Below are 13,125 nucleotides of genomic sequence, written 5' to 3'. Positions count from 1 at the left end.
ACCTTGGTGAAGACCCGTGGGGCTGTCGCTAGACCGAAAGGCAGGGCTACGAACTAAAGGTGTTCGTTTCCTATAACGAAGCGTAGAAACGCTGGTGCTCTGGAGCATGTCCATTGATGCTAGGAACTCTTCTTGAGACATTGAGGCGATGACGGAGCGGAGGGATTCCATCCGGAACCGCCTGGTCTTCACATGCTTGTTGAGCAGATTTTTAGGTCCAGAACAGGACGGAAAGACCCGTCCCTTTTGTGGCACCACAAACAAATTGGAGTAAAAACCGTGACCTTGGTCCTGGAGAGGAACAGAGATCACCACTCCTTCTGCCTTTAGAGAGCACCCGCCTGCAGACGAGCACCGGCTCGGTCGGGAGGTGGAGAAGTTCTGAAGAATCGGGTCGGAGGACGAGAACTGAACTCGATCCTGTACTCTTGAGACAGAATGTCTCTCACCCAACGGTCTTTGACCTGTGGCAGCTAAATGTCCCCAAAGCGGGCGAGCCTGCCACCGACCGAGGATGCGGAGAGAGGAGGCCGACAGTCATGAGGAAGCTGCCTTGGTAGCGGTTCCTCCGGCTGCCTTCTTTGGGCGTGACTGAGCCCGCCAAGAATCTGAGCTCCTCTGAACCTTTTGAGTCCTTTTAGACGAGGACAATTGGGCCCTGCCCGAGCCTCGAAAGGACCGAAACCTCGACTGTCCCCTCCTCTGTTGGGGTTTGTTAGGTTTGGGCTGGGGTAAGGAAGAATCCTTAGACTTGGACTGTTTAACGATTTCATCTAATCTCTCACGAAACAGTCTGTCACAGAAAATGGCAATTAAGCACTTTTTTGGAAGCAGCATCTGCCTCCATTCCCTTAACCCCAAGGCTCTGCGTACAACCACGGAGTTGGCGGATGCCCCTACCGTACTGCTCGTAGAGTCCAGGACAGCATTAATAGCGTAAGACGCAAATGCAGACATTTGAGAGGTTAAGGACGCTACTTGCGGAACAGATGTACATGTGACGATGTCAATCTGCGCCAGACCAGCTGAACTAATTTGTAGTGCCCATACGGCTGCGAATGCTGGAGCAAACGACGCGCCGATAGTTTCATAGATGGATTTCAACCAGAGCTCCATCTGTGTCAGTGGCATCTTTAAGGGAAGCCCCATCTTCCACTGCAACTATGGATCTAGTCGCCAGCCTGGAGATTGGAGGATCCACCTTTGGACACTGGGTCCAGCTCTTGACCACATCAGGTGGAAAGGGATAACTTGTATCCTTAATACGTTTGGAGAAACGCTTATCTGGATAAGCGTGGTGTTTCTGAACTGCCTCTCTGAAGTCAGAGTGGCCAGAAAAGTACTCAATTTACGCTTGAGATACTGAAATGGAATTTCTCCTGCTGTGAAGCTGACTCCTCCACTGGAGGAGCTGAGGGAGAAATATCCAACATTCCATTGATGGACGCTATAAGATCATTCACCATGGCGTCACCATCCGGTGTATCCGGCTTGAGAGCGGTCTCAGGATCAGAGTCCTGAGCAGCTACGTCTGCCTCATCATTAGAGTCCTCCTGCTGGGACCCTGACCAGTGATGAAGCCGAGTGCCGCTCCCAGCGAGCTCGCTTAGGCTGTCTGGGACTGTTGTCCGTGTCAGAGTCTTCACCCTGGGATGCATGGGACCTCCCCGGAGCACTGATTTGTTCCAAATGAGGGTGGCCCGGGAGCATTGAATCAACATTGCCCATGGTCTGTCTGGACTGCAAAGTCTCTAAGACGTTAGTCATAGTCACAGACAATCTATCAGCCGAAACTGCCACTCCGTCCCTTTCCCTGGACAGGGTTCACAGGTGGTTCCTTTGGCCACCTCTAGCAGAGACCCCGGCTGAGCGAGTGCTACAGGGGAGCATTGCACACAATGGGGGTCAGTGGAACCTGCCGGTGGAACGGTATCACATGCAGTACAAGCAGCATAGAAAGCCTGTGCCTTGGCACCCTTGCTTTTTTGCTGCTGTTGTCTAGCCATCTAGGATAGTATATAGCCAAGAATAGCGACCGTACAGTGCAATGTATAGCATACAAGCATAAAGTACAAATGAACACTTCAGCACATGCAATACACGCAGCATAGAAAGCTTGTGCCTTAGCACCCTTGCTTTTTGCTGCTCTTGTCTAGCCATCTAGGAGGGTATATATCCAAGAATAGCGACCGTACAGTGCAGTGTATAGCATACAAGCATAAAGTACAAATGACCACTTCGGCATTAGTGGGGTCAGCACTTCAGGTGCTCTTACCGCCCGCACAAAAGCGGGTGTGTGGTCGCCAGAATCCTGTGACTGGTTGCCCAGAGCTTGTCTCCCTTCTCCAGCTCGGACTGCATGCAGGAATGGCCGCCGGCGTCCTGTGAAGAGGGGCGGGCCGTAGGCGTGCCCCAGACAAGAGCGGGAAACTGGCGTCCCACTGTGTCCAGTGAGGGGGCTGGAGAATGCAAAGCAGACTCCAGCTCTCGGCGCTGACTTTCTGTACAGCATCCCGCCCCTCCCCTGACTGGCAGGGCTGGGGGCGGGAACGAAACGAAAACTAGGCCGCAAAGCCGGGGACTCGAGTAATAAGCGTGGCCGTCCTATGCACGGCCAGCGCGGAAGTCCCCGGCGCACCACAAGTCCCAGCCGCGCCACAGTGTAAAACACCCAGCCGCGGCCGGCGCGGCAGTTCCTAATACATAAATTCACTCAGCTAAGCTGCAGTGAATAAAAGCACAAGCGCTCCGCGCTGTTGTCCCCGGCGCACTAACACTCCCAGCAATGCTGGTGTGTGTGTGCGCGATGTGTACGGAGACACAGAGTACCTTAATGTAGCAGGGCCCTGTCCCTGACGATACTCAGCTCCATATCCAGCAGGTTCTCTGGGTCTGTGGATGGAGCCCGGTCTCAGTGCCTGGAGACCTGTAAGATCCCACTTCACCCAGAGCCCCGAGGGGGATGGGGAAGGAAAGCAGCATGTGGGCTCCAGCCTCCGTACCCGCAATGGATACCTCAACCTTACAAACACCGCCGACAGAAAGTGGGGTGAGAAGGGAGCATGCTGGGGGCCCTAGTATGGGCCCTCTTTTCTTCCAACCGACATAGTCAGCAGCTGCTGCTGACTAAAAACAGTGGAGCTATGCGTGGATGTCTGACCTCCTTCGCACAAAGCATGAAAACTGAGCAGCCGTGATCCCACGGGGGGTGTATAGGCAGAAGGGGAGGGGCCTTACACTTTTAAGTGTAATACTTTGTGTGGCCTCCGGAGGCAGTAGCTATACACCCAATTGTCTGGGTCTCCCAATAGAGCGACGAAGAAATATTTATTAGGTAGAATTTATTGTGGTTTTGCAGTGTGCGACTGTTCCTTTTTTTCCTCACATATTTCACATCACGTACAGATACGCACCTGTTCACATTTGTATAGGCGCTGCCAGTCCAGCTTGAAAAGCCAGGTTAGTACCAGCATGGGAAACCGGCAAGGGAACCCCTGTTTTCATATATATATATATATATATATATATATATATATATATATATATGTATATATATATATTTTTATATTTTTTAGTGCATGGCTACTTTACTATACCTAGACACCACATTCATGTCTATAGCTGCCGCCGTTCTTAAGTTACTAGCAGCAGAGGACAGGATATGTGTGGACACACTGTATATAACTATATAACGACTAAAAATAGCAGTGTCTGAAGCACGTAGTTTCTACATATTTTATCCGCCATGCCTTTTTCATACAATAAGTTTTCATGGAACCAATAAAAGTCTTTGGTTTTACCTTGATATTCTGTGTACGTTTATGCTGAACCAGTCCTCCTTTTGTTTCTAGGTTGCCTCCATTGAGCCAGTGCACTGCCCCAGGATCTTGCTTCCAGGAAAGCTGTGATGAGCTGGATTAGTATTGTTTCTTCTGGTGTACAGTATAATATATAAATACTCAAGCTCTGTTTTTCCACTATGCAGCACAATTTGCATAAAATATAGCGTCTGCTGCATTTACAGTCAGTCATATGAAAAAGTTTGGGCACCCCTATTAATATTAACCTTTTTTCTTTATAACAATTTGGGTTTTTGCAACAGCTATTTCAGTTTCATATATCTAATAACTGATGGACTGAGTAATATTTCTGGATTGAAATGAGGTTTATTGTACTAACAGAAAAAGTGCAATCCGCATTAAAACAAAATTTGACCGGTGCAAAAGTATGGGTACCCTTATCAATTTCTTGATTTGAACACTCCTAACTACTTTTTACTGACTTACTAAAGCACTAAATTGGTTTTGTAACCTCATTGAGCTTTAAACTTCATAGGCAGGTGTATCCAATCATGAGAAAAGGTATTTAAGGTTGCCACTTGAAGGTTGTTCTCCTATTTGAATCTCCTATGAAGATTGGCATCATGGGCTCCTCAAAACAACTCTCAAATGATCTGAAAACAAAGATTATTCAACATAGTTGTTCAGGGGAAGAATACAAAAAGTTGTCTCAGAGATTTAAACTGTCAGTTTCCACTGTGAGGAACATAGTAAGGAAATGGAAGAACACAGGTACAGTTCTTGTTAAGCCCAGAAGTGGCAGGCCAAGAAAAATATCAGAAAGGCAGAGAAGAAGAATGGTGAGAACTGTCAAGGACAATCCACAGACCACCTCCAAAGACCTGCAGCATCATCTTGCTGCAGATGGTGTCAATGTGCATCGGTCAACAATACAGCGCACGTTGCACAAGGAGAAGCTGTATGGGAGAGTGATGCGAAAGAAGCCGTTTCTGCAAGCACGCCGCAAACAGAGTCGCCTGAGGTATGCAAAAGCACATTTGGACAAGCCAGTTACATTTTGGAAGAAGATCCTGTGGACTGATGAAACAAAGATTGAGTTGTTTGGTCATACAAAAAGGCGTTATGCATGGAGGCAAAAAAACACGGCATTCCAAGAAAAGCACTTGCTACCCACAGTAAAATTTGGTGGAGATTCCATCATGCTTTGGGGCTGTGTGGCCAATGCCGGCACCGGGAATCTTATTAAAGTTGAGGGTCGCATGGATTCAACTCAGTATCAGCAGATTCTTGACAATAATGTGCAAGAATCAGTGACGAAGTTGAAGTTACGCAGGGGATGGATATTTCAGCAATACAATGATCCAAAACACCGCTTCAAATCTACTCAGGCATTCATGCAGAGGAACAATTACAATGTTCTGGAATGGCCATCCCAGTCCCCAGACTGTCCATGCTCGGCGACCATCAAACTTAACTGAACTGGAATTGTTTTGTAAACAGGAATGGTCAAATATACCTTCATCCAGGATCCAGGAACTCATTAAAAGCTACAGGAAGCGACTAGAGGCTGTTATTTTTGCAAAAGGAGGATCTACAAAATATTAATGTCACTTTTATGTTGAGGTGCCCATACTTTTGCACCAGGCAAATTTTCTTTAAATGCGGATTACACATTTTCTGTTAGTACAATAAACCTCATTTCAATCCAGAAATATTACTCAGTCCATCAGTTATTAGATATATGAAACTGAAATAGCTGTTTCAAATTGTTATAAAGAAAAAAGGTTAACATTAATAGGGGTGCCCAAACTTTATCATATGACTGTACAGTGTTCCATCTGGCATTCGATGATGTGGAATTTGGGTGAAAAATTGATGGGCTTACAAATATCTCTGGGCCACCATAAGATTTATCACATCCTCACTAAAAAAGAATTTGAAAAAGTCAATTTAAGTGAAGCCTATAGTGTCAAACTGGATTCCTGAGCTGTCAAAAAAATCCGGAATAACAAGCTGATCATAGTCGGGGGAGTGGAGTCCATATTGGATCAATTGTTGAATGTGTTTCCTCAATGTTTAGGGTACCTTGCTGGGGCGCAAATAGCCAATGGGTAAATTTCAATATTCAACAGTTATAGCAAATTTCAAATGGCGACTCTCTCAGTGCAAAGAAAATTTTACACTAGTGTTTGTCTATGGTCATCTGACCATTTTAGTGGAAATATTAAAGGTTAATTTTTAAATTTTAAAATTTTCTTTGCACTGAGAGAGTCGCCATTTGAAATTTGCTATAACTGCCTTGCTGGGGGGTTCCCTCAGTAGAAGAGGATGAGGAAAAAAAAAATAGAAAAATATGGGATCTTCCTCACTGAGTGAATTTGTGTCGGATGCAATGAAAGCGCATGCCTCCTCTGCTGAATAGCATTGTCTTGACGATTGGGACATTTTTATTTTATTCTTCTAACTAGTGGGAATGTCTGTATAAGCGGTGCTTTTATATATGTGTATTGTGTGGGGCGTGTGTACGGGGAACTATTTACTTTTTTTTCCCTTCTACTTTTTATAGTAAATTTAATAATGGATTAAAAACTAAAAAGAAAAAAAATGAAGAAGAAACATTTGAAAGAAAAAAAAAAAAAAAAGGAAAAATCAGGATAATTAAATAAATCCCCCCTCCCCCCCAAAAGCATGCATTACCTATGAAGCTACTCGGTGCTATTATTTTTGTGCAAGAGAAAAACAGATGTCACCAACATCAGCTCCACTAATGCGCTACCTATGATGCTACCCAAAGCTAATTATTTTTCTGCAAGGGGAAAAATGGACGTCACTAATACTGCAATGAATGCTGCCCTAATATGCGATGTCGCTGCCTATAAAGCTACTTAGTACTAACTACACTTTTTTTTTTTTGTAGGGAAAAAAAAAAAAAAATCGGACGTCACTAGCAGTGTAACGTCCACTACTCAGAGAAACAAAAACTGCTGCTACTGCGATTATAGAAAGGTCACACAGACAAGCAGAAAGGAGATCGCAGGAGAACTAGCAGCATTGCACTGGCCACCAATGTATTCTCTAAGCCAACAGCACGAAGGGGGTATACACAACTACTCTGCACGCCACTTCGGAGGTAAATATAGCATGCAGAGCAGCAATCAGCACCTTAAATTAACCCTCTTGGCGCCAATTGATCAGCAGCCATTGATCAGCCAAATTGGCGCCAAAAGGATTAACAAATTAACAAACATGGATGACACCACAATCACCCCATCCATTTTGACTGCTGTGAATGGCACAGTCTCAGAGATGGGTGCTGTGTCATTAATTTTTATAAAAGATTATAAAATGCTAGGATTCGCTGGCCTGTCACAGCAATTGATGACACGGGGGGGGGGGGGGGGGCTGTATAGACCCACGGGGCAACATGCAGGGATGGTCTACTGCCAGAGACAGCAGCCATCATTACTAAGTCGTGATGTAGCACGGTGACCGGAACTCGCATGCAAGATGTCGTGAAGTGGTTAAAAGGGGGGACGGAGTCACACTGCAGAGAAGTCCCATTGCCTGCTGCCAGCGCTCTCCCTATACATGCTCGCAGGGAGTGACCTATCATTCAAGGGCAGTAGGAGGGAAAAAGCTGCTGTGAACCCATCTGTCCAACTAGTCATCCGTGCAGCCCGGTCCCTAGTGGCCTTTAATTTATGTTTTTCTCTAATACGCAACAGCATTTTGAGTTAAACATACCTCGCTGAGATCGTGCAACCTGTGTCTGATAAATGCATCCCAATGAACAGGTAGCATGTATCAGCTGTCAGGTTTCCTTTGATTTATATACATACTCACTCCCCCTATAGTATCTTGTCCATTGACAAACAAGTCAGTACAACAACCTAAGAAAAAGATCTTTATTATACAACTTGTAGAAAGTAATACATATAATATAAATTGGACACAAGACATTAATGCAAACTGTAAAAGTTGAAAAAAAATGGTAGCATACATACATACGCACAATTTCTTGGTCCTATATAAAAGGTTATACAGGTGTAAGGTGTTTCTTGGATTTTATACAATACAAAATGACATTACAAAACGATGCTGAAATAGTACATCATGGATTACATTTTGGCACGGTAGTGTTGGCCACAGTGTCAATTGGACTTTGGAAGAAAAAAAACACAAAAAAAAGAAAAAAAAAAAAAGTATTTAAACTCTTTATGCCAAATAAAAAGACATTAAAGGGGTTGGCTCTAGTTTTAAAATTAATGGGACCGGAAGTAAGCTAATGAAAAGGTAAAACAAAAAAAAAAAAAAAAGTACTTATTCTCACCTCTGCTGCCCTCCAGCCCTCAGTCCTGAATCACCTGTCATAGACCACTGCGCTGCTCAGCTGCAGGCTTCACATTCAGTCACAGGGAAAAAGCTGGTCCAGACAGAATGCAGTCCCCTCTGGACAAACATGTGATTGGCTGCAGTGGTCAAAGGGCTGTCTAGATTCAGCTGGAAGCCCAAGGACAAGCAGAGAACTCAGGACATATTTACGGTAAGTGGCTGTGTAAACCTCTTTAAGGGAGCACTCAGTTAAATAGATGAACTGCTGGCTTCTTCCCTGAATGTCTTCTAGCCCAACATACTTTAGGTTGAACATCACTATAAAGCCTCATTCACACATCAGTATTTTTGATCAGTATTTCAACAGTATTTGTATGCCAAAACCTGGAGTGTCTCCAAAACACATAACAGGAGTCAATCTTTAAATTATACATTTTCTCAGTAAGTTCCATTCCTGGCATACAAACACTGATGCAAAAATATTGATGTGTGAATGAGGCCTAACCTATATACTTGGAGCTAGTGTTGATGGGTATATTAACAAGCTTCAAGCCTATAAGTTCAAGAGACAGATTCATTAAGAATGGCGTTAAAAATAGAAGTCTTCATGAAGGGTGATGATGGAGTAAGATACGCCTAATTAAAGAACTTAAATGACTTAGGCATATCCTATCACTGGCGTGGGACCGGAGTACATTTCTGGTGTAATTTACGGAACTTACATGTGGAAACGTTTCAAGAATTTGTTGGACATAGCCACGCCCTGGTTCACCTACTTTGGTGGATCTGGCCGGGGCAGGTGTGAATCTTTTTCAACATTTCAAAGTGTTTTACACCAAAAATCAGTCAAAAACACTTTTCTGTAACAAAGTCATAGGTTTTTTTTTCAATACCGTTGGGTCAGTTGGGGCTAGTTAAGTGTAAAGTCATATGCTCTAAACATTTTTGTTTTGTCATTTTATATATACACTTTCAGTTGGTCTCATGCATAGCATGACACAAAATAAATAGTTTGAGGTGCATTATATGCTTTCACAGCCTGCCGATATAGGCTGTAAGGTATACAGTGCCTTGAAAAAGTAATCCTACCCCATGAAAAGGTTTTCCACGTTTTTTCACCCACAAAACATAAATGTATTTTATTGTGATTTTATTTGATATAACATCAAAAATTAACAAGTATTTGAAAAGTCTAAAGGAAATGATAATGTTTTTTAAAAAATATAAACCTGAAAACAATTTTCATGTGCATTTGTATTCAGCCCACTGTAGTCTGATATCACTAAACAAAATCCTGAGTGACCACTTGTCCCCTGAGGTTACTTAATTAGTAAATTGTGTAATTTATTCTCAGTAAAACTACAGTTGTTCTGTGATGGACTCAGTGGTTTGTTTAAGTACATTAGATATCAAACAGCTTCAATGAACCAAGAAACACAACAGACTGGTCAGAGAAAGTTGCGGAAGAGAGTAAAGCAGTGTAAAGCCTGCTTTACACCTTACAAATAAGCATACGATATCGTATGCGATCGTACCCGCCTCCATCGTATGTGCGGCACGTTCAATTTGTTAACCGTGTCGCACAAACGATTATTTGCCGTCACACGTACTTACCCTTCCATACGACCTCGATGTGGGCGGCGGACATCCACTTCCTGGAGTGGGAGGGACGTTCGGCGTCACAGCGACGTCACGCGGCAGCCGGCCAATAGAAGCGGAGGGGCGGAGATGAGCGGGACGTAAACATCCCGCCCACCTCCTTCCTTACGCATTGCCGGCGGGAGCCGCGGGACGCAGGTAAGATCTGTTCATCGTTCCCGGGGTGTCACACACTGCGATGTGTGGTACCTCGGGAACATTGAACAACCTGACGTGCAATTTTAAGGAAATGAACGACGTGTATGCGATGAACGGTTTTACATTCAATCGCAATCGCACGTAGCTGTCACACGCTACAACAACACTAACGATGCCGGATGTGCGTCACTTACGACGTGACCCCGCCGACACATCGTTAGATTTGTTGTAGCGTGTAAAGCCCGCTTTAGATGAAAAAAAAAATAAAAAACAACACATCTCACAGGGCACTGTTCAATCTGTCATTTAAACATGGAAGGAGTATGGCACAGCTACAAACCTACCAAAACTTGGCCATCCACCTAAACGGACATCCCAAGTAAGGAGAGCACTAATTAAAGAGGCAGCCAAGAATCCCATGGTCACTCTGGATGAATTGCAGAGATCCACAGTTGAGGTGGGAGAATCTGTTCATAGCACAGCTATTAGTTATGTACTTCACAAATCTGGCTTTTATAAAACATTGAAAAGAAGAAAGCCATTTTTGAAAGCAAGCCAAAGAAATCCCAATTGCAGTTTTCAAAAATCCATCTAGGGTACGCAGCTAGCATGTGGAAGAAGGTGTTCTGGTTAGTTGAGACCAAAGTAGAACTTTTTGAGCTAAATGCAAAAAATGATATGTGTGACAAAGCTATCACTGCACATCACCCTGAAAATCTCACCCCACTATCAAACATGGTGGTGGCAGTTTCATGCTGTGGCTTTTCTTCAGCATGGACAGTGAAGCTGATAAGAGCTGATGGAAATATGAATGAAGCCAAATACAGGGAAATCCTGGTGGAAAACATATTAAAGGCTGCAAAAGACTTGAGACTGGGGTGTAGAGTCACCTTCCAGCAGGGCAATGACCCTAAACATACTGCCAGAGTTACAATGGAGTAGTTTCAAGCAAAGCATATTCACAAATGAACATATTGGAAAGAGAAAATCAGCTTATTCTGGCAAATTTCTGGCTATAAAAGCTCTCAGTCATACTATGACTAAGCACTTTGTAGCCAGAAATGAGTCAAAAAAACAATTTTAATCTGCAATGGCATAGAATCCTATGCATACCATTTTTAATGAATAGCCAGTACAGAAGAATTTTATTTTAATTATCCGAATGAAAGTGCTGACCATCTCTTTCCAAAATATTCATTTGTTGCGGTGTTTCATCAGCTGGAGATGGAACCCACCAGACATGGAGAATTCCCAGTGTCTACTATTGGTCACAAGCGTGGTGAGCTTTTCACATTTTTGAATAGCCCAGTTAATGTCCAGAGCTAAATCCCATTGAGAATCTGTGGCAAGACTTGAAAGTTGTTGTTCACAGATGTTCTCCATCCAATCTCACTGAGCAAGAGCTAGTTAGTTAAGAAAAATGGCCAATAATTTCAGCCTCTAGATGTGCAAATCTGGTAATTGCATCAGTAATTGCAGGAAAAGGTGGTCCTACAAAGTATTGACTCAAATGGAATGGAAGCGGATTACAAATGCACATCAATTTTCAGATTTATATTTTTCAAATATTTGAAAAACGGTGTATCATTTCCTTTACACTTCACAACTACTTGCTAGTGTTGGTTTATCACATAAAATACACTTAATTTTGTGGGTGTAATGTGAAAAATGTAGATTCATGTGGTATGAATACCTTTTAAAGACACTATATATGCAGATGTAAACCAACATCCCCTGAACTCATGCTTCAGTGAATACGTACACAGGAGAGGCACTAGGATATTTTCTTCCAGAGGAGTTAAGTGCAAAGAGTTGAATGAGCCAAGAGCGAGGGCAAAATTTCAAACTCAAATTTGGAATTTTGTCTGGAATGTTTTATTTGGCATCTAAGTCATTACAGTAGCTTATAAAAAAAAAAAAAAAAAGTTTACGGAAATCTACACTTTACTGTATAAGATGGCACATGTGAAATGAGTAATACATGTAATTATAGAAGTATATAATAAATATAAATGTATATAAATGTAAATATCTTGCAGCTGGCTACTAATTTATATCCTTTAATGTAAACTTACCAACTTTGTCCTATACTTCCATTATTAAATTAAATAGAATAAAAACCATATACAGTAAACATCATTCTAAGCGTCAACACCCAGAGCCTGCTGCTGAACAAATCCATTATATCTGCTTTCATTAAATAATGTCTAGTGCAACAGTGATCAGTACTGAACTCCTGTGATGGGAAAAAAAAAATCACAGAATCAAAAATCAGAAATCAAATCACAGAAAAATATCAAAACTGGTGCAGAAGTAGAGTAGTTGCCCATAGCAAGCATTCAGATTTAAAGCTGCATTCCCAAATTCACAATATGGCCTTAGAATACGTTTCACATTTATTAATTTGTATCACTATAACCTATTTATAATTATGCCTCCTTTTGCACATATCACTCCCCTAAGGATGCCTCTGCTGACTTTTTTTTACCCTTCATTTACCAATGAAACTATCCTGCAATTTCAGTGGTCTTGGTCGATCATGAACTGAATCATGAATCATTCTGCCAACACAGCTGTTTTTTGTCTAAAATGGAGATTATACGGTGAGGAATGATGATACAGAAATGAGGTGGAGCCACCTTCATTACAGTGCACAGATGAGCAATGTACTGCAGGATGGGGCTGTATATACAGTGAACAGAAAGAGATATACTGTGAGATGAGCTATATATAGAGTGGGCAGAAAACTGGTAAATTGCAGGATTGGCTTTATATACACAAGATAGAATACCAAAAAAGAAAAAAAAAATTCTACAGTATGCTGTGAGATAGGTTATATATAGAATGGGCAGAAAATGGAGGTATATTGCAGGATAGGGTTTATATACATGAGATATATAAAAATAAAAAAATTGTACTGTACAGGAGCGGAGATTAGAGGAGCTGTGTTTGTTGCCTGCTGATGAGAGATCAGTGATGAAAAATTACAAAAGCATTCATCAATTGATGTATATGACAGAGAATTCTCTTTTGTCACATACATCAACATAGTAGCATTCAGTTTCACGTCACTAATTTGTCTGTAGCAGGCAACAAACCTAGATCTGCACTGTTGCTGTGAAGGATAGCAGGAGAGTTGCTCTTTGCTAGAATCCGATAATAATGTATAACCACGTTGCAGATGTACAGATATAGA

Source organism: Anomaloglossus baeobatrachus, chromosome 3 (genome assembly GCF_048569485.1).
Source record: "Anomaloglossus baeobatrachus isolate aAnoBae1 chromosome 3, aAnoBae1.hap1, whole genome shotgun sequence".
NCBI lineage: Eukaryota > Metazoa > Chordata > Amphibia > Anura > Aromobatidae > Anomaloglossus > Anomaloglossus baeobatrachus.
The sequence above is the reverse complement of the archived record's forward strand: the minus strand, read 5'-3'. Positions refer to the sequence as shown.